We start from the raw sequence: 22588 nt of genomic DNA on the forward strand, positions 1-22588 counted from the left end.
AGTGAATGAGAAAAGCCACCTCTTTAGGTGCCAACTTTGGAAAATTGAAGAGACACCACCTTAGGCACCCTCCTAGGGAAGTTGAATCTTCATCTATTGGCTATGTGTTTCTTTTCTTAATAGCTATCTATTGTTCATGATTTCCAAGAGGCATGCAAGAACTATAAATAAGGGCTTGGTTCTAGTTGTTTATTCATCTAGAGTTGAGTGGATCATCCGGAGTTGAGTGCATCATCTAGAGTTGAGTTCTTCTTTATAAATATTGAGAAGTATAACTTGTAGATCCAACTTGCATATTTTTAAAGCCCAAGTGTGTAATATTTTTTAATTGATGAATTTGTATTTCATTTTATCGAAAAATAGAAGACAAGTTATTTCTTGCAATTTTCTAAGCTATTTTCTTTGTTATAATATGTATAAATATTAAGTAGAGGAACCATTTATCTAGTATAACAGAGCATGTTTTTGGGTGTGTAAGGGGAGTCCCCTTCATAGTAGTATTAGAGCATGAAAGGAGAAAAGAAAGAGATTGCAGGAATGGGTGGTGTTGCAGACGATGAATATGTGAAATATATTTTGGAGGGCATGAGGATGATGGAGAGCATGAAGAAACTGATTATAAAGAGGTTGGTTGTAAAGAAAGAGATGGTAAATTAAGACAATATTATAGATATTGTCATAGAGGATGCTAGAGAGGTATATGTTGAGGTGTGGAGTGTAAAGGAGGTTGCAAAGTGTATTTGGAGGAGGTGTTCAAACTTTGGGTGGGTTAAAAGCAACAAAGAAGAGAAGAAAAATATTGAGCAATGAGATAAGGAGGAATATTGAGTGGAGAAACATTTGGAGGAGGTCATATTATGGTGGAGATGTTTTCATGTCAAGAATTAGGAGTAAAGAGCTAAATTATCAAAGGAGGAGGATTCTTGCTTCAACTAGGTGTTGGAAGAGGAGAAAGAGGAACCAATTGGAGGTATCTACTACATTGATTGGGTTTAGTGAAGATTGTTTACAACCTAAAAGGATGACTCTACCATCTAACTCCATTTGTGAGACCATACCCATTGAATTTTCCTACCTTAGGTGTCTTGTTGTGCATCCAAGGGTGTAAGATAAATCTTGTATTACCCAATAATGATTATTTTATCTAATTAGGTTTTCCAAATAATTATATTTTAAATAAGGTCTAAATGCAAGCTATCGTATATACCAAATTTAATATTTGTGGCCTATGTCAAATTGCAATTGTAATTTTTATGAGGGGACACATTTTAGAATTAATTATAAGGAAAGGTGGAGAAATTTTCCATCTTAGCATCCACTTGGGGAAGGGGAAGAGTCAATCTTACATAGGCATTGGGTGGTTATAAAGAGAATGGGAAAAGACACCTTAGGAACCCCACTTTAGAAAATTGAAGAGACACCATCTTAGGCGCCTCTTAGGGAGGTTAAAGAGTCATCTATTGGCTATGTGTTGCTTTTCTTAATAGCCATGTGTTGTTCATCAAGAGGGTGAAATAGATTTCCAAGAGGCACAAGAAATATATAAATTGGGGCTTGGGCTAGTTTTTTATATATCAATATTTGAGTAGATCATTCAGAGTTGTATCCTTTATAGAATTTGAGAATTAAAGCTTATAGCCCAAGATTATAAATTCTAAGTGGCTAATATTTTGTAATTGATGAATTTGTATTTTATTTTATTGAGAAATAGAAGACAAGTTATTTCTTGCAATTTTCTAAGTTATTCTCCTCTTTATGCTATGTGTGAATATTGGGTGGAGTAACCCTTCATCTACTGTAACAAATCCTATGTTTGGTGTGTGATGGGATTCCCTTTAATTAAAGTATCATATCTAATGTTATTGATCATGCAGACAAAGCACCAAACATGAGGCAGTGTTGCACTAAGATCTATGGGTTAAGTGTTTGAGTTGTTATAAAGTAATGTTCTAGAGCATATAGTTAGAGCATCAAACATAAGGCAGGCTTGCACTAGGATCTAGAGTGTGTGATCATGACACTAAAATTAAATTATGGTTTAGATACTCCCTTTTTTTCTTGCAAGGTGTTTGACAAGTGGGATAATGTTAGGAAAATGATGTCTCGACCTTTCATTTAGATAAGGTTACTATTTCTATTAAGTTTACATTTGAGCACAAATTGGTCCAAAATTTTCCCCAATGCTACAAATTGGCTAAATAAGCATGTCAATAATTTTTTGTTGCAAGACCATGTCTATATTTGGATATATTAAAGTTTTCATTTTTAAAAGTTGTGAATGAAATTGTTTAAGTCAAATTTGAAGGCTTTAGAATCTCTTAAATGATCTTAAAAGTGTCTTTAATAATTGTAATAGTTTATTTCATGATTGAAGACATCATGAGCTTTCCTACACTTTAAATGGTTTGTCAATCAAACACCTAAATCAAAAGTTATGGCTTCCTGAAGTTGGCTCAAATAGGAAATATAAAATATGTGTTAAGACACATAAATGAGTTGTAAAAGGGATTTACATTTGTTGGTGTGTTTTTTGAGAAATCATAGTGCATCTTGGATTGGAGATAAGTTGAGTGCTACTTTTTTGGTTAATGTTAGCTCATGGTTTGATAATATCATTTGACAGTTTCATGTATTGTATCTCCTATATATTAGACACATGAGATGGAGGTTGTGTGTGAGAGTCTTATAGCTATTGAGTTACCTCCAGATATTTGTTGGTGATACTCTTGTGAGAATATTTCTCTACAAGTACATTGTATTTTGTTGATGATTTTTGAGTAATATATTGGGAAACTTTTGGAGTGTGGGGTTTTTCTGCCGAAAGGATTTTCTCCATGTAAAACATTGTGTTGTGGTATGCATGCTATTTATGATTATTTATGTTAAGTTTTTGTCATTGTTGTAAAGATCTAGATTTTTTTGCATTACCCTCCTCTCAATATTAGTGTACAAAGTTGTTCAGTGACCTTAACTTCCTTACACAAGAAATTTTGCATCACACAAAAATATTTATAATTAAATTTGGTTCAGTTTGGTGAATAATTCTATTTTCAATAATGGCTAAATATAGGATATTGTATGTCTCAAGGGGACATAGGGGGGTTAAAAAATTTAATATTTGTGGCCTATGTATAATGACAATTATAATTTTCATGAGGGGACACATTCTATCATTAATTATAAGGAAAAATGGATAAATTTTCCATCTTTGCATCCACCCGGGGAATGTGAAGAATCAAGATTACACATGTATTGGGTGGTTCCAAAGAGAATGGGAAAAGAAACCTCCTTAAGTTCTCACTTTGTAAAATTTAAGAGACAACATCTTAGGCACCCACTTGGGGAAGTTGAAGAGTCATTTATTGGCTATTTGTAATAGACATATTTTGTTCATAAAGAGAACTGTAAATTGGGGCTTGGGCTAGTTGTTTATTCATCTATATTTGAGTGAATAATCTAGAGTTGAGTGGATCATTGGGAGTTGAGTGCTTCTTTATATAGCTTGTATCTCCAACTTGAAAAGTTGTAACTTAGACTAAGTTGCTAATGTTTTGTAACTGATGAATTTGTATTTCATTTTGTTGGGAAATAGAAGACAAGTTATTTATTACAAATTTTTGAGCTATTCTCTTTATTATGCTATGCATGAATATTAGGTAGAGTATCCCTTCACCTAGTGTAACAGAGCATGTGTTTGGATGTGTAAGGGGAGTCTCTTTCATAAAAAACTTGTTGGGAAAATGGTGTCTCAACCTTGCATTTACATGAGGTTACTATTTATAGTAAGTTTTCATTTGGGCATGAAATGGTGCAAAATTCTCCCCGAAGCTTTTGGTTAGCTAGATGAGCATTCCGGTAAAGTTATGTCGCAAGATCACAACTAGTTTTGAATATATTAAAGTTTTCGTTTTGGAGGGATGCATTGAAAGGTTTAAATTTAATTTTCAGAACTTTAGAGGCCCCCAAAAACCTTGAAAAGTGGGTGTATGTGGCATAGCTTATGAGGCAATAGAGAACTTTGTGAGCTTTCTGGTGCTTCAAATAGTTTGTCAATAGGACACATGGTTCTCAAGTTATGGCCTCTGGAAGTTTGTACTCCCGAAATAGGAAATATAAAATGTATCAGACACATAAATGAGTTGTAAAATGGAGGGACGTGTGTTGATGTGTGTTTTAACATGTCATAGGGCATATAGAAGGGAGATAAGGTCAGTTCTACTTTATTGGATGGTTTTAGCCCATGGTTTTGTAATACCGTTTGATGGTTTCTTGTATTGTATCTCCTATATATGAGGTGCTTGAGATAGAGTTTGTGTGTAAGAGTCTTATGGAAAATGAGTTACCTCTGAGTCTCTGATTAGTGGTACTCCTGCGAAGAGCTCACTTTGCAAATGTATTGTAATCAGGTATTGATTGTTGAATAATATATTGAGCTTCTTTTGGAGTGTGGGGTTTTTCTCCCGAAAGAGCTTTCCCACGTAAATCACTGTGTTGTTGTGTTGTGGTATGCATGATATTTTGATTATTTATGTTAAGTTTCTGTAACTTCTCTAATGATCTGTAAAAGTTTTTTGCATTATCCTCCTCTCAAGGTTAGTGTAGGAAGTTGTTCCGCTACTTAATTACAAGTGGTATCAAATCCTGATCACCTTTGGTTTCAGTTGTGGGTTGCTGGGTTTTTTGAATTAATCTATATTTGAGTGGGAGCTTGTGCAGAAAACACTTTTGATCTTGTTGCGGGAATTTTTAGATGGCAAGTTCGTTAGGGAGAATAAAGGTGGAGAAATTTAATGGTATCAATTTTGAGATGTGGAAGCTAAAGATGGAAGATATGCTAATAGATTGAGGTCTGTGGGATGTCATTGATGTGAATGTCTCAAGACTCATAGATCCTACTGCAGTTTCTCGGTATGATGTTATGGACCGAAAATCTAAGGATCTAATCAGATTGTGCTTGGCAGACTCTGTTCTAATCAATGTCCACACATAGAACATTGCAAATAATTTATGGACTAAGCTTGGTGAGATGTGCAGGTAGTCTTTTCCGATGCAAGATGTAAGATTATTAAGGGTGCTATGGTTATTTCTATAGGTTTCATATTCAACACTTTGTATAAGCTAGAGGCATACACTATTGAGTGTAAATAGCACTTCTGTAAAAAGTAAATCTGTAGATACTTCGTCAGAAGATTTGAGGGTTTCACCTTCAATGGATGGACATGGATTTTGGGTACCTAAGGGTGCTCTTTCTTCTGAACAAAAGTTACCTGCAGAGAATAGTATGTTGTGGCACCAGAGACTTGGCCACATTGGAGAAAAGGGTCTTAGGAGCTTGAAAAATAAAAACCTTGTTGAAGGTTTGAATGATTGTAATATTGACTTTGATTTCTGTGAGCATTGCATTTATGGAAAACAAAACCGCGTTCAGTTTTACTTGAGTTCTCATAAATCTTGTGGTGTTTTGGATCTTATTCATTCTGACGTGTTTGGTCCTGTAGATGTTCCTTCGATTGGAAAATCCACACATTATGTTTCATTTATTGATGATTTTAGTAGAAGGACATGGGTATACTTTCTAAAGAGTAAGTATGAAGTTTTCAGTCATTTTAAAGAATTTAAAGCAATGGTTGAGCTGTAGACTGGAAAGAAAATTAAATGTCTGAGGATTGATAATGGCGGTGAATTTTGCTATAATGATTTTGATAGATTTTGTAAAGACTGCAGTATTAACAGACATAAGACAACTCAATATTAACCACAATAGAATGGAATTGCAGAAATAATGAACATGACACTGACGGAGAAGGCTAGAAGTATGCTGAGTGGTGCTGATCTAGAACAAAAGTTTTGGGTTGAAGTTGTTGCCACAGCTTGCTACTTGATTAACAGGTCTTCTACATTAGCTCTTGTTGATAAAAATCCTATGGAAGCATGGTTAGGTCACAAGCCTTCATTGAGACATCTTAGAGTTTTTGGTTTTGAGGCATATGGATATGTACCAAAGGAGAAGTGAACAAAGTTGGAGAACAAGGCTGTGAAATGTATCTTCATTGGTTATAGTTATGGGTGGAAGGATACAAGCTTTAGAACCTTTTTGCACAAAATATAATTCATAGTAGAAGTGTTATTTTTAGAGAAATTAAGTCTCCTTATGTTACATTGCAGCCATAATAGACTAAACATAAATATGTGATTCAATTCCCTTCTACTCCTAAAAGAGTTGAATCAAGACCACTTGATAGGCAAGAAGTTGAGGAGATCTTATCTAGCTCTAAATCTTCAGAAGAGGAAGAAGAACCTCCAACTCAACTTGTTTGAAGGTCTACAAGAGATAGACAACCATCTGAAAGGTATTCACCTAATGATTGGAGATGTATTTTTGCATTGAATACTAATATGGATGAACCTAGATCTGTAGAAGAGGCATTAGGTATGAATGATGCAGAATCCTGAAAGATTGTTATGGAAGAAGAAATGATAGCTTTAAAAAGAATAATACTTGGGATCTTGTACCATTTCCTGAAGGACGAAAGCCTATTGGTTGTAAATGGGTGTTGAAGAAAAATATTGGTTCAGATGGAAGCATTGGGAAGTATAAAGCAATTTTGGTTGCAAAAGGCTACTCTCAGGTTGAGGGTGTTGATTATGGTGAGATATTTTCTCCTGTTGCAAAAATGACATCCATTAGATTTTTGTTTTCTATTGTTGCTTCTTATGATTTAGAGGTTGAGAAAATGGATGTGAAAACTGCTTTCCTTCATGGTGATTTGGAGGAGGATATTTATATGATACAACCGAAGCACTATGTGGTGAAAGGTAAAAGTAATTTGGTCTGTAAATTAAAGAAATATTTGTATGGCTTCAAATATAGTCCTAGGATGTGGTACTAGAAATTTGATACATATGTGTTGAGTTTGGGATTTGAGTGTTCTAAATCAGATCAGTGTGTTTATTATAAATTTGATGGTGATCATTTCCTGTATATTGCATTATATGTTGATGATATGTTATTCATTGGTAAAGGGAAATGTATAATTTCAAAATTAAAGTCTCAGCTCACTGCTAAATTTGGAATGAAAGATCTTGGTGCTACAAAGCACAATCATGGGATGGAAATTAGAAGAGATAGAGTGAAGAAAAAGCTATGGCTATGCCAGAGTAAGTATATGAATTTAGTTTTGTGGAGGTTCAACATGCAAAATCGTAGACCATTATGTGTTCTTTTTGGAATTGGAACAAAATTATGTGCTTCAGATTGTCCTGCATCCCCATCAGAGATGGAAGACATCATGAGCAGAGTGCCTTACCAGAGTGTAGTTGGAATTTTGATGTATGTTATGGTCTATACTAGACCAAACATTACCCAAGCAGTGGGAGTTCTTTCCAGATACATGTCTAATCCTGGTACAGTTCATTGGGATGCAGTCAAAAGAGTCTTTGGATATTTGAAGGGTACCTCAAAGTATTATTTTTGTTATCATGGTAATTTGGTTGGAGACATGACTTCCCTTGATATTCATGGTTATGTGGTTTAGACTGGGCAGGTGATATTGGTAGCAAAAGATCCATTAGTGCTTATGTACTTACTTTATTTGGTGGTGCAATTATTTGGATGAGTAAGTGGCAGGTTGTGGTTTCTTTGTCCATTATTGAAGCACAGTATATGTGATGCAAGATCATCCCTAGTGGATGAGCAATCTTGCATCGACAAAAAATATTTCCTTTCAGTTGTTGTTCTTGTTTAGTTCATTGTGTAGTTTTCTGTATTCTTACCGGTTGGTTCCAGTAGTTGTTTTTTTTTCGTGGAAGATCTTATTTTCGGTTTCCAGGCTGGTTCATGTGCTTAATTATAGATTTTCAGTTCATTTGGGTTTTTTTTGGTTAACTATTTTTGGGTTCCGGGATAGTTCTTGTACCTACCGGTTGGTTTTCCTTCATTATCGATGCGATTCTTGGCATGTGGATCTATTTTGGGTCTTGTTCGATGTTCTTTGGCATGTGGCCGACCTTCCTACTGAACTGCATCTCTTGGTTATTATTTTCCAGAAAGATTTCTTTAATTCGTAGGGTCGACCTAGTTACATGTTTCATTTTCCTGCATTGGTAAATGCAATCTTATAAGGCTGACCCAGATATGTTCTAGTGGGTATAAATATGATATTATGTAATCATTTATAGAGGTAGAGGAACTACAATTGAGATTGAGGATTGAGATTCACATTTTGTGATCCGATTGATTCTTAGAGTCCCAGTTGGCTTGTATCTGGCTGAAATCTTGCATGTAACCAGTTAACTACCAGATGTTCTTTGATGATTATATGATGATAATTGGATGGTTTCTGAAACTTCTAAAGAAATAATATGATTTGTTTATGTAATCTTGTTATGTTTTCTTGATGCTTTCATTGTGTGTACTCTTGCTGCATAAGCTGGTTGATTCTCTTTAAGGGTTTTACTAGTTATGGCTGCATCAAGTGGTATCAGAGCTGGTTATGGATTGTCTAGTGGAAGAATTATTTGAAAACATTGAGGCATTCCTTTGGGTGGACAGATCGTCGATTGGAGGTAGGCTGCACCTGTGTTCAATAGATCATCGAGGAAAGGCAATTGAAACCAGTAGTCAGATCGTCTAGTTAGGCAGTTCACCAGAGTGGAAGAGGAGATGCCGCCTCAAAGGACAAACCCCCAGAGGGTAGAGAAGATGATGGAAGACTTCAAGAATGAAGTGAGGAATGAAATCCAAAATGCTTTGGTTGGTTTGCGGAGAAACCTTGATTCTGAGGATGAATATGAAGAAGCCAGTGAAGATCTTGAAGAAGTTGAAGGACCAGGAGATGAAGGAGAGGAAAGGGTCCTGAGAGCAGTGGCACAAGTGAGTAAAGTTCATAAATCAGAATTTTCCAATTTTTTTGGAACACTGAACTCGGAGGATCTGATCGATTGGATCAAAGAGTTGGAGGAATACTTTGTGTTTGAGGATGTCAAGGACCCACAGAGAGTCCGGTTGGCACAGACTAAGTTGAAAGGGCATGTTGCCTTATGATGGAAAGAATTGTAAAAAGACAGAGTAGAGAATGGTGAATTGAAGATCGCCCAGTGGAGAGAAATGGTTGCAAGATTGAAGGCTAAGTTCATACTAGGAGATTATGAATTTGAGTTGTTCAAGAAGTTGCAGAACCAGAAACAAAGAAACATGACTATGAAGGAATATACTAAGGAATTATACAAGATGGTGATTAAATCTTGACATAGACAGATGGATAGAGAAAAGGTGGTGAGGTACATAAATGGACTTTCTTTTAACATTTGGGATGAAATGAGTATGTTGAGGGTTTCCACAATTGAATAATTTTACCAGTATGCTTTGAAGGTTGAGGAGAAGATGAGAAGAAGACAACCAAATAGAGGGAAGGAGAAATTCAAAGGTCAGATGAGTGACCGTATGAAGAAATTGGTTGAGGAAGATGAATCAAAACCTAAGTGGAGTAAAGAACTGGAACAAAAGATACAAAGGAAAGGTACTGGCAGTATTGGTAGAGAGTTTCCTGGCAAATATTTCAAGTGTGGAGAGACCAGACATAGATTTTATGAATGTAAGTAGGGAATGGAAAGAAGTTGTGTGGTAAATTAGGAACTGAAAGGTGAAGGTACTAGATCTGACTGTGCACCGAAGAAAGGAGAACCCCTTATGTTCAGAAGAAAGGATACCGTATCCACTCAGAGGAAGAGTCTATTCTGGGCTGTGTGTAAATCAGGTGGTAAGTGTTGCAAGGTTATTGCAGATAGTGGAAGTACTGACAATTTGGTATCTAAGGAGATGGTTGTGAAGCTTGGATTAAAGAGGCTTGAGCATCCTTGTCCTTATGAGGTAAGTTGGTTACAAGATGATCAAAAGAAGAGATAAAGGAGTAGTGTTTGGTGAATTTTAATATTGGGCCTTTCAGGAATGAGGTTATGTGTGATGTTGTATCTATGAGTGTCTGTCATGTCTTTTTGGGAAAACCTTTGCAGTTTGATAGAGGAGTTCTTTATGACTAGAGAAAAAACCTATTCACTATTGAGAAGGATGGGCAAAAGTTCACATTGATTTCTTTGAAGGAGAAAGAGAAGGAGGTGAAGAATCTGAGTCCTGAGAAAAGTTGCAGTACTAAGAAACCAATGGAAAAGGTTATACTAGAAGGTTTGAAGAAAGATCCAATAGAACCGGTTGCAGAGATTATACCAGAGGGTGACATGAGTTTGCAGAAGGATTTGACAGATGAGCATGATGGACAGATGGAACTGGATGACAAAGAGCTTATGGTGAGAAACTAGATGAAGTCTTGTGGAAGAAAAAAATCAGAGTTGCAGAAGAAAGAAGGTGGTAAACAGAAACAATGCACATATCTAAAGCAAAGAAAGAGAAACAAAGAGGGTTAGGGGTTAGAGAAATCGGTTGAGGCACCAAAGGAGCTAAAGCAGAGGTTGGTTGTATTGAAGATGTTTGGATCAGAAATGAGCATGGGGTCTTTATTCTGAATCCTTTTAGATGTTCATGAGTTGCCTCTCATGGAACATCTTTTTCTACCTAGGTTGTTTGATGCAAGAGCATCCCCGGTCGATGAGCAATCTTGCATCAACCAAAAATATTTCCTTTCAGTTTTGTTCTTGTTTAGTTCATTGTGCAGTTTTTTGTGTTCTTACTGGTTGGTACCGGTAGTTGCTTGTTTTTCATGGAAGATCTTATTTTCAGTTTTCAGGCTGGTTCATGCACTTAATTCCATATTTTTAGTTCATTTGGGTTCTTTTCCGGTCATTTATCACTTCCGATTGACTATTTCTGGGTTCCGGGATAGTTCTTGTGTGTACCAGTTGGTTTTCCTTCATTATTGGTGTGATTCTTGGTGTGTGGATATATTTTGGGTCTTGTCCAATGTTCTTTGGCATGTGTCTGACCTTCCTGCTAAACCACATCTCTTGGTTGTTATTTTTCGGAAAGATTTCTTTAATTTTTAGGGTCGACCTAGTTACACATTTCATTTTCCTGCATTGGTAAATGTAATCTTATAAGGCCAACCCAGATATGTTCCAATGGGTATAAATATGATATTATGTAATCATTTGTAGGGGTAGAGGAAGTAGAATTGAGATTCACATTTTGTGATTTGGTTGATTCTTAGAGTCTCGATTGGATCGTATCTGGCTGAAAGCCTGCATGTAACCGGTTAAGTACCAGATGTTCTTTGATGATTATATGATGATAACCAGATGGTTGCTGAAATTTCTAAAGCAATAATATGATTTATTTATGTAACCTTGTTATGTTTTCTTGCTTCTTTTGTTGTGTTACTCTTGCTGCATAAGCCGATTGATTCTCTTTAAGGGTTTTACAGGTTATGGATGCATCAATATGGTAGCTACTCATGCTTTTAAAGAAGCCATTTGGCTTAATAGAATTTGTTAAGATATTGGAATAAAAAAAGGAATAGTGACAGTTTATTGTGACAATCAAAGTGTGATTTGTCTAGCTAAGAACTTGACATTTCATGCTTGGACCAAACATATTGATGTTCAATATAATTTTTTAGAGATATGGTCGAAGATGGACAGGTGAAGTTGGTTAAGGTAGAAACTTTGATGAATGTTGAAGATGCTTTGACTAAGGCTATGAGCACAAAGAAGTTCATATGGTGTTTGGAGTCTATGGGCCTCATGGCCCCTAGCAATTGATTCATTATGTTGATACTCCCTTTGCTCTTGCAAGGTGTTCGACAAGTGGGAGAATGTTGGGAAAATGGTATCTCAACCTTGCATTTACATGAGGTTACTATTTATAGTAATTTTTCATTTGGGCACAAAATTCTCCCCGAAGCTTCTCATTGGCTAGATGAGCATTTTGGTAAAGTTATGTCGCAAGATCAAAGCTACTTTTGAAGATATTAAAGTTTTTGTGCTGGAGGGGTGCAATGAAAGGTTTAAATTTAATTTTTAGGACTTTAGAGGCCTTGAAATTCCTCAAAAAGTGGGCATAAGAGGCATAGCTTATGAGGCAATAGAGCACTTTGTGAGCTTTTTGGCGCTTCAAAGAGTTCGTCAATACGACACACGGTTCTCAAGTTATGACCTCCAGAAGTTTGTACTCCTGAAATAGGAAATATAAAATATATCAGACACATAAATGAGCTGTAAAGGGGAGGGACATATATTGATGCATGTTTTAACATGTCATAGGGCACATAAAATAATATTCAATGTGATTACCATCTTGTATCCTCAAATATGATGGACTCAAAGATATATTTTTGAGGGCTAAAGAGGCCCCTTCAAGTGATAAATAAAATAGATAAATTTTAATTATGTTCCCCCTAAAAGGTTAAATTCATCTTAGTATTTCAAAATAGCTTCATTAAAAAATTAGTTAACACCATGTAATTTATTCCTAATTGTTTTCTATTTTTTAATGAGTACATGATTTTTTAGCTAATTTTCAAAGTGGATAATTAAAAAAACTAAAAAAATTGAGCATGCCCCCCCTATTTTTTTAAAACTAATTAAAAATATTTTTTTGAATGTGTATAGAATCTAGAGACTAGAATTTAAAAATATAATGAATTTTAAATATTATTGAATAGATTAAAAATGAAACCAAAAATACTAAACATAGGTTTTCAACAAAAAAAACACACTAGAAGCATAAATTAAATATCAACACATTAAATTATTTGAAATTTAGGAAAAAAATACATGGTTAGAAAGGTAAGGGAGAGATTGACATTATTATGGTATTTTTCAAATCAATATTGAAATATGTGCAAACCAAACAAAGAGTAATTTTTGAGATTAGTCAAATTTTTTAACAATTTATGTAAGTCCAACCCTATGGGTTGGATGCCCAAGGTAAATCCAACCCTAAGAGTTGGTAATACCCAAAGTATATATAAAAATGAGCATATTATAACATGGTTGTGTTTGTGTGAAGAAAAAATGAAACCAAAAAAGAGTGAGAGATAAGTATATTTAGATAAGAAGAGTTAGATACAAAGATATAAAGAGATAGAAATATAGATAGAAGGATCTCTCTCTCTATCTCTATCTCCACATCTCTCCCTCTTCCTCTTTGTCTACATATAATTATTTATATATCTCTATATATCTATATACCTATATTTCTATATCTCTTTATATCTCCCTTTATCTATATCTCTCCCTCTTTATCTACTAAGATGTCTCTTTGTCTCCCCCCCCCTTATGTCACTTTCTATTTATAACTCTATATCTATCTCTCCCTCTCCCTTTCTATACATATTTATCTCTTCATGTCTATAATTACCTCTCTCTATTCCTACATGTCTCTATCTATCTTTATATCTCCATCTACCTCTCTCTACCTCTATCCTATTTCTCTCGCTCTCGCTCTCTTATATCTTCATCTCTCCCTCTATCTTACTCTCTCCTTATCTATTTATAGATAATTATTCCTCTCCCTCCCCTCTCCCTCTTTGTAGACCTCTCTCTCTCTCCATCACCTTAGCTCTCCATCTATCTCTCTCCCAAGTTATATTAGTATATCTCTATCTCTCCCTCTCTCCTTATTGCTCCCTCTTTTTATATTCCTCTGCTCCTCTCTTATATCTATATTTTAGGTTCCCTCCTCCTTATCTCCTTATCTATTTATAATGTCTCACATACACAAGTTTCCTATGTATAATTTCCTATTTTTATCTCTATATCTTTCTCCCAATCTCTCATCTCTCTCTATTACCTCCTTTCTCTCTCACTCTTATCACATATATCTTCCTCACCCTCTCTATTTATATTTTATTCTTTACATCTCTTATTCACTCCAACTATCTCTCTATCTCTTTTTATCAATATTTTTCCCTACCCCCCCCCCCCCTCTCTCTCTCTCTCCATTTTTCTCTCTACCTCTATATCCCTATCTATTTATCTATCTCCCTATCCCTCTCTATCTCTCTATATCCATCTCTATCTATATCTCTCTCCAACTCTCTCTAGCCTACCCCTCTCTATATTATGACATATATCTTCCCCTCTCTACGTCACTTTTTCCCTATCCCTCTAGATATCTCTCTATATCTCTCCATCACTCACCCTCTCTCTCTTTTTCTTCCCATATTTCCCTATCTCTCCTTCTTTCTCTCACCCTATATCTCCCTCTTTCATGCTCTATTTTTCTCTCTTTCTCTCTTTATATCCCTCTTTATCCTTCAATATCTCTTCCTTAATCTCTCTCTATATATTGTGATATCTTTATATGAATATGTTTTATTATATATCTCATCCGATATTTCCATCTCTCTCTCTCCACAATTATTTCTCTATCTCTACTTTTATATATCTCACTACTCTCTCTTTCTATCCTTGTAGATGTCTCTTTATATTTATTTTTCTCTTTCTCCCTCTCTAAATAATGAACTATTTCTCCACCTCTCCCTTCCACTCCCTCCCTCTCTTTCTCCCTCTCCCTCTATAAATCTATCTCTCTACCTCTTTATCCACCCCTCTCTTGATGAGCACACAATTATGTTGTGAGGGGGTGAATCGGTATAATACAATATTTTACTTATTAAAATTCAATGACCAAAATAATGCATCCACACAAGATATAATACCTAGGAAACATATTTTTACATGGAAACCCTTTTGGGAAAAAACCATAAAGAAGGATTTCTTAGATTTACTATCCAAATCTATCGAAAAAAAATATAAATCTCTTACAAGTCTTTGTATGCACCGACCCACTGAAGACATCAATCCCCACTACTAAGCACCAATTAGGAAGAGAAACCAAGCTATTTTATTGAGAGACACAAACCTCCAAATGAACAAAATTTCACCTTCTTAAGTATATATTGATGAGTTGATACATTGTCATATTTCTATCCTCAGAACTCTTGAGTTTTTGTCATCTTTTGGTTTGCATAGTAGTAGTGATGTAATTGAAGTTGACTATATGTATTCCATATGTTAAGTCTGAACCTATTAAATCATGTTTTATCTTTGCCAGTTTATTCTTGCAACCATGTGATTTACTCCAGTTGCTATGCAGATTATTTAGGGCAAGATCATATGTGAAATTAATATATGTGTTGATTATACAAAATGCATATGTATGTTCTTGTACGTTATTTCTTTTGTAGTGCAGGTAATAAGTGATTATGCGGTGGATATTCGCCTGTCATGCATGTTGAAGGGAAGGATACTCAAGTGATGATTGAAGATCAAACTGTAGAAAAGCCGAGAAAGCATAAGGAATGACATAAGAGAAGAAATCAAGTGATACTACCAATGTCTAACTTAAAGTGGACATTGAAGTTGTAAATACTGCCACAGAATGTTATAATTGTGATTCGGTTTAAATCCACGTTTCATGTAGCATAACTCTAGCTATATCCTCTCTCGGTCAATCATCCACCTCTTCTTTTCGGTGTGATTTGTGTTGTCTATGGTAGATGATTTCTTTTTAGTAATAGGCTCTTCTTCTTCTCCGAGGTTAGATAGAAAAGAGAGAAGAATTGAGCGGAGGATTTTCATAAGTATTTTTGAGTTTATTTTCATATTAAATCATGTAAAGACTTTCTAGAACAATGAATAAAATCATGTTATTCTGATCCATTAGAGTTGTTTCTGGGAAGCTTGGTATCACTCATCCAAGGGGGCCCACTTGGTGAGTATTCCTGTGCATTCGTTAAAATTAGTTTTCTTTCCTTAGCCGCAGTAGAAGTTCTTGCATTGACTGTTCCTGCAGCCATTGGAAACAGATCCAATGATTGTTCCTACAGCCAAGCCAGAACAAAGTAACTTTTGTTTATCAGCATTGAATTTATCCAGTATTGCTTTTATGAGTTTATGTAGAAGTCTTCTTGTATCCTTTTCATAGTTTCCATTCTTGTTTACCTTTTGTGCATAATGTTAGTTACTGCAGTAATGCAAAATAGTTGTTGCAGGAACTTAGTGCATATATAGTGCAAACCCATTTCAAGTATTACGTCCCTGGGTTGACAATCAAATGAACACTAGCTATGGAAATAGTGACTTTACAAAATGAATGTCCAAACTTCAGGTTGAGACTTTAATTAGAGTTTTTATTCTTATTGTTGGGGTGAACATTTTTGGCACTGTTGTCGGGGATGGTGTCAAACTGAGAACCTGTTATGGTTATTTCCTTTTCAGTTTTTAGTTAATTGATTTTTTTGGCATACCTAATTGTTCAAAAAATTTCATGAATCTGCATGCATAGGCGAAAAAGAGATGTTCTAGATAGATTTCTGCCTAGTCATCCTAATCATGCATAAAATAATTCCTCAGATATAAATCCTTTTGTTGAACTTTATCAAACCCCAAAGAGTTTGAACCACCCTGAATCTGAATTCCCAGAAGGTAGTCTTCAGTTCCTCTTTGGACCTCAAGAAGAAGAATTTCATATACTAACAACCCCCACAAGTCCAATGTAGGGAAACCCACCTCCTGGTGGAAATAATCCACCACCACCACCACCAAACCCAACGTTTGAGTTCCCCATATCTGATCAACATGATAATGCCAATCTCAAGAACATTCCAGCATCTTTCCTCCCTAAATTCTATGGATTGGTGACACAAGATCTAGACACATTTTTGTTTGAGTTTGATGTTCTCTGTAGGATTTTTGACTATACTATAGATGTAATGCCCCGCCAGGAAACCCCGAAGGGATTAAGCCATAATACAAGAATAGAGTGCAAATTTTTATTTTTTTTTTGATAAACACAACATTAAGATACAATGAGATATCAAAATTCAGATTACACAACGGAAGACATCAACTAACACCTAAAGAGTTTCCCAATGAGAATACTTAAATATCACAATTCACTTAACTCACACAATTAATCCAATAAGCTGATTATCTTAATAACGAGATAATTCTTAACCAAGGATAATTTCTTTCAAAAGATGGAAATATAATTCACAAGGTAAGGTTCATCCATTAAGATTTATTCATACACATCATTTATACTTTTCATTGAAATATAAGCCATGCATCTAATATTCTAACACACTAGAATTTCATCATAAACATATGAGATCTTTTCATGCATACTTAATTTCCTTAACAACAACTGAATATATTCCATTACTCTAAGTTACATTCTTTCATGATCCAATTTACTGCATTTTAAAAGATGATTGCATACATGCATCTACGATAAATCTCATCTAAACCACTTATGCATTCGATCAAAATGGCATTCATACATGCTAACACTAAACATGAAATATAAGAAATAAAAGCATCACATAACACCAAGATGATCTTGGAGTTCACCTCCAAAGGGCTACATCTCCGGGTCTGCTCAACTGCAAGACCCCTCTGAAAATTAATAAAGTTAAGAATACATGAGGTTACACCATTTACAATCTGGCCATCAAGGTGAAACGTAATCAATATACAGACGACCACATCGGTCAATTAATACATAAACGATCCTTGAAAAGGAAAGGATCCAGCTGAACATAATCAAAACTAATACAAAGGTCCAGGAGAGCATCCACACAACTGAGTCATCACCACCCAAGGTCTAACATGAAACCAAGTACTCACAAGGGTAAAGACAATAGGATGACCCACAAACATGCTCCTAACAGGACAAAATGACAACATACTAGTGAACGTAGGGACAAGTGTCATCACACAACCTGGTATGGTTACAATGGTAGGTCTTCATAGGTCCTGGCCCCATACATTGGGTTACCCTGGCAACCTAATCCGAACCTCCGACCCATCCAAGCCTTATGTGGACCCACACATCCTCTCGTGAAGACAAGGGTGATGGTTTGCCATTTCAGGCCTTCTCACAACATGTCGAGTCTGTGTTAGAACTCGTCCCATGTGTGAGGCACAATTATCTTACTTAGAGATTAACATTCAAATCTACTGCTAGGTTATCACTTATTAGAATCACTTTTGACAGGTTACCCAACAACCACTTTGGACGCGACCCCCAATCGAAAGCCACTTTCCCTTACGACACTAGACTATACCCAAGCAACCTCATAAACCAATGAACACACATGTTCAAACAAACAGAGTTCAAAAGGAGGGAACAATCATCTGGTCAAACACGACTCAAAAGAGGTACACATACTGACGGTACTCTAACCAGAGACCTGACCAACTATGGTCAACCATGAATCATCATTCGACACCTACACCAAAAGATATGACCAAATACGACACTACCACAAAACAACAGTCAACTCGAAACCAAGGACTGAAACAGGTACCCCAAATCAATCCATACGACAGGGTCCAATCAACAAAGCAAGACTTGCCATTACTTAAGCAAAAACGAATACAACAATTAAACTTGCATAGGCAATATCCAGTAGCTATAATCTTTTCTGAACTGATCTAAACGTTAAAAGTCGATCACATTTTCTACATGATCTATATTAGATTGCAGTTATCTACCGCATCTAGGTATAGGTTGTCCTTGGTTTTCTAACTCACTGATGTTCATTTGCATCGAACATACATAAATACACCACTAAGAGTTCTTTAACCAATTTCACAAGAATATAATTCAAACAACCATTAACCAATTAATTAAGATATTTAATCTTCAATTTAAAACCTCATTGATGTACTGGTTCAAAATAAACCCTACAAATTTGTCTTTCCAGAACCAATTTACACTATACATATCAAGGAAATATACATATTTAGGGAAGCCCTATAAAGAAAATCCATTCCCAGATTAACAGATTGTTTCCTTGAGCATATAAAGAAAATTACTAAAATTAACTATTAATTAAGGAATATATTTATTAATCCTCGATTAATTAAATATAACAAATTAATAATTAATACTAAAGTAACAAATTAAGTATTTAATTACCAAAATATGCATTAATAATAAGATGAGTTTTGAATATTAATTATTGTATTTTTTTTTAACATTATACAATAAATTAATAACAAATCATACTTGAATTATTATTTAATGCCAATATTTATTAATAAAGAAAAAACTTAATTAAAATTTTTAAACATAATTAAAAAAAAAAAACTTAATTTAAAATTACATTTAATATTATTAATTTATTATAATATATATATATATATATATATTTATTAAAAAAAAATTAAAAAAAATGATTTTCTTTTTAAAAAAACAACAATATATATGGGGCGGCGAAGGCCGGGCCCACCTCCCAACGCGGGGGTTGGGCGACCCAAACCCCAGCCGCGGAAACTCTAATGCAGGCGGTGCCACCGCAGTGTACGCAGGTTCCGCAGCGCCCTGCAGCCATCGCGTCCCCTGCGGCCACCGCGAGCTGCAACCTGTGCGGGGGGAGGAGGCGGGTGGAGCTCCGCTCCCCGTCCTCCAACTCCAACCACACTTTTTTTTTTTTTTAATTTTGATTTAAAAAAAAAATCGAAATAAACAAATAACACTATTTTTTTTTTTAAAACCAAAATTTTGATTTACCCAAAAAACTCGATTTTCCTTAAATTATAGAAATGGGTTTTTATAAATTTCTTTCTAAACAGCAAAACCCCCATTTTTTTTTTTTTTAAACAAACAACCTCATATAACATAAAATGAGAATTTATTGAAAAACCTCTCCAAATAACCAATTTTGGCAAAAAGGAGCTCAATATTTATACAAAATTACAAGCAATTAGCCAAACTTGACTAATTTCACTACAATCCTGAATCTTAAGTAGTCAATGGAGAATCTGAAACCAAAATTTCAAGAACATTCAAATCCAATTTTTTTTTTTAAATAATAACTAATTTGATAAACAGATCCTACCTCAACAAGCATTCCTGGAAGGGATCTGATGGAGAGCCCCAACCTGCAGCTCAAGAAATCCTTCTCCTCCCAAAACCCCCAAATTCAATCCAAAAATATTTTCCAAAAATATCTTTTTTTTTTCTCCAAAACCATTCCCTCCCCAATATTTTCCAAAAGTCTAGGTTATATGGAAAAGTTTGACCAAAAATCTAATTTTTGGATTTAAAATTTTTATTTAAAATAATACCCCAAAAATTACTATTTTCCAACTATATCAACAAATTAAATTGCTTTTCAAATCAAAATTGATTTTCTCAATTAATTCAATTTAACCTTTCTATTTAAAAAAAGCCAACAGAATACAATTAATTCTATTGCAATTAAATTCAAAACTTTCTTTTTTAACAACATATACAAAATGCATTTAATATTTAAAATCAACCATGTAATTTAACTTGCTCCTAAACTGACTCGAGCAATTCGATATTAATGATAATCGCATAACGAAACCTTGTTTAAACTAGTCCTTAATCTTTAATGCGCAAACACATATTTAATCATATTAAATACTAAGGACTAAATAATCAATTTAACCATACACACCAAACACGCAAACCAAGAAGGTCAACCAGACAGATGACTCGCAAACCCAAACAAAAAGGGAATACCGACGACGACTGACGATGCTCACTTGAGCACGACTATGGTCAACTAGGGTCTTACGACCACCTAATCCAACTCTAAGGATTAAAGAGGTACACTCAAACCTGCAAATCCAGGTGAAGACGAACCTCGCACTCATGCAGCATTGTACCTAAAATCTCCTGCAACCAAGAGTCATACATGCATACATATATAAACTTAATGAAAGCATTAGCCCGATATTAATACCACGAAATAGGAACACTAAACATTTTGCATATAACTAGTGCGAAAACACATTAACAGATATGCACTAAATCAACACATCTGACTATAATTATTATATTATGATAAACCAACCAGATTAAACTGAGATTAAAAATTGATTAGGGCAGGGGTACTACAATAGATGCCCATAGACTCAAAATATTTCCTACAACCTTGAATGAATCATCTTTAAGATGGTTCATGAGCTTGGGTAGTAGCACAATCAATACATGGGATGAGATGAAACGATTGTTTATTGCAAAATATAAAGATTATTGTAGAGGCATTGATCATCATGGGGATGATATCTTTAGAATGACACAGAAAGAGGATGAGAGTCTTGAAGATTATCTGGAGAGGTTTCTATTTAGTGTCAAGAAGTCTAAACTACTCTAAATGAAGATTCCCTCAAGTTGATATTTTTGAGGGGAATTAGTGATGAATGCACTGATTCTTTGGATCTTATGGGAGGAGGTGATATTACACAATCCACTTGGGCTAAAATAGGACAAATTTGTAAGATGTATTCCAAATCTTCAATCCACTTGGGCTAAAATAGGACAAATTTGTAAGAAGTATTCCAGATCTTCTTCTAAGAAGAATAGGTGTTTCAAGCCAGGAACACCTTCATCAGCATCTGGTACTAGAGTTTATAGAATGGAACTTAGTCATTTATTGAAGGACTTTAAGGAGGACATCATAAATAATATGGCTACTCAGTTGGATACACTTTCACCTAAGAAGAAGCATGAAGAAGCTGATGTATTTCTTGTAGAATTTTGCCCTCATTGTAGACAATGAAAGAAGGATTGTAGATGTAAAATGGTTGCAAATGTGGAGGTTCTTGACTTCAAGCCAATACAAGGTGAGGATGAGCAAGTCTTCTATGTTTCTCAAAGAAGGCCAAATTTTCAAAGACAAGGTATGCCTCCGGATTCACTTTCTTTTTCTGGTTATAGTGGAAATTCTTATGTACCAAATAACCAATGGCAACCACCGTATGCTCAAAATCTTGGTAATTGTCAAAACTGGTATGGTTCTCAAGGCCAAGGGCAAGATTTTGCTGATCAAATGCCACAATGGCAGTAGCCACAAGGGAATTGGTATCCACCTCAGGGACAAGGAAGTCAGTTTCAAGGGAATTGGCAACCTACTCCTCAATGGAGGGGGAGTCAGCCATGAAATGCCCAATCTTCTGGTTATCAATAGCCTATTCAGGAACCACAACCTCCTGCAATAATGCCTCCTATTGCAACCACTGCAGTCCCACCTAAGCCAACACAGTTGCCTACTCAACCACTACCAAATCCTAATATTAAATCTTAGCAACAACAACAAGCTTATTCAGCTGATCTTAATCAATACCCTGCCTATTCTCTATCTCTAGGTGATATTCACCTCTAATCTGGGACAAAACTGCCTAATCCATCTCCTCTAGTTATTAATGAGGTACAAGAAGAACAAGAAATCTCTAATCCAATAGATAAAATACCTCAGAAGCAGATATTACCACCATTTCCCCAGAGATTGAAAGAAAAGGAGTTCTCACAGAACAAGAGAAAGGCTTTGATATTATAGATCAACTGAAATATGTTTGTGTTAAAATTCCATTGTTGCAAGCAATAAAAGATGTTCCTATATATAGTAAGGCACTGAGAGAAGCATGTCTAAAAAAAACCTAGTAGGAAGAAGAAGGATCTGCAAATAGTGCATGTTAGGGGTTAACAAGAAGATATTATGTTAGGCAAGGTTGCAATTCCAAAATATTATGATCCAGGTAGTCCTGTTGTAAGTATAGTCATTAATGGCAGCCAAATATGAAATGTTTTAATTGATTTAGGGGCATCCATCAAGTGATGACAAGAGAAGCAATGAGACAACTTAAAATCAATAGT

Source organism: Cryptomeria japonica, chromosome 7 (genome assembly GCF_030272615.1).
Source record: "Cryptomeria japonica chromosome 7, Sugi_1.0, whole genome shotgun sequence".
Lineage (NCBI taxonomy): Eukaryota > Viridiplantae > Streptophyta > Pinopsida > Cupressales > Cupressaceae > Cryptomeria > Cryptomeria japonica.